Source organism: Galeopterus variegatus, unplaced genomic scaffold, assembly GCF_000696425.1.
Source record: "Galeopterus variegatus unplaced genomic scaffold, G_variegatus-3.0.2 Scaffold19135, whole genome shotgun sequence".
NCBI classification, from domain to species: Eukaryota; Metazoa; Chordata; class Mammalia; order Dermoptera; family Cynocephalidae; genus Galeopterus; species Galeopterus variegatus.
Genome location: NW_007745246.1, coordinates 12,025 through 13,357, shown reverse-complemented (window position 1 = coordinate 13,357; position 1,333 = coordinate 12,025).

The window sequence follows — 1,333 nt, the reverse complement described above, 5'->3', positions numbered from 1 at the left end:
CACTTGTTTTTCATGTGGCCAGACAGGACATCTTAATAGAGAATGTCCTAATCAGTCTTGGGGAATGCCTAAAGTTACAAATCAAATTCCACAGATGTCTGCTACTACACCATCTTATCCCCCGAGAACTGTGTGTCCCAGATGTCAGAAAGGATTTCACTGGGCACGAGACTGCAAATCTCGTTTTCATAAGGATGGGAGTTTTATAGGTCCTCCTATAACATCTGCTACTCCTATGCCTATGCCAAAAAACGGTCAACAGGGCCTCCCCCAGGCCCATCCAAACAATTGGGGAACTCAGAATCNTCTTGCTGGCAGTAGTGTTGCCAGTTATTCTGCAGGACATGATCCAGGTTAACATAAATGATAAAATCAACAGGTTAGAGGCAAAAGAAAGCATCAAATCAGGAACAAGGATTACTACCCAGGTAGTACGTAGAGAATGCATCATTACAGAAGTGCAAGAGGGCTTACATTTATAAAAATTTATTGAGGTTACAAAAGTTGTTTGTCAGATTATCTCATTAGTTTGTTAAAGAAAGAAGACTTTAATCATTAGCAAAATGGGCATTTCTGTTCCTGTGCAAGGAGAAGCTATACACAGAGTATCCTTAAAGATTAGATAAGTTTCCTTGTATTATACATTGTGAGGAGTGCAGACGTTAGTGCAGGGATTTGATTTCTCTTAATTTCTTTGTGGGTTTCAACATTCATAAATAGTTCAGCTAAAGCCAGCATATCCAAATGGAGTCCCTGATGTCAAGACCTGAATAGTGCTAAGCTGTCCTATACGTGCCTTTTTCTTCAGTTTACACTTACATTTTCCTCACTGCCTTGCAGTCCCTCTCTTGGTGTCTTGACACACTTCCAATTTGTGCTAAAGTTGTCCTTTGAGGCCCAGCTTCTGCTCAGTGTCACAGCCAATGCCACGTCTGGTAGCTATTTATTACTGCAAAATCCCATTTCCAGGTACAAAACTTGCTTTTGGTTACCTATTCTGCTTTAAAATCTGCGGGGGCGCCTCCCACTCATAAGACTAAGTATGGTAAAGATCTTTTAATGAAACACGGTGTTTACAGGGCCTCATCGTGAAGGGATGATGGCAAGGCCTCATCATGGGAGAAGATGCCAGCGTTCCACCTTGATTTTCTGGAGCTCTGTGTGCTTGCTATGCCTAATTATATTTTATTCTTTGCTGTCTCATAATTATCACTCTGGGAGACTTGGAAGTAGGATTCAAAATTATACTAAAATATTTAATCATACTAATGATACTTATGATTATGGATTTTCAGGAGATGGCTTATGGCAGTGGGGCCCAGAAGGGGACAAC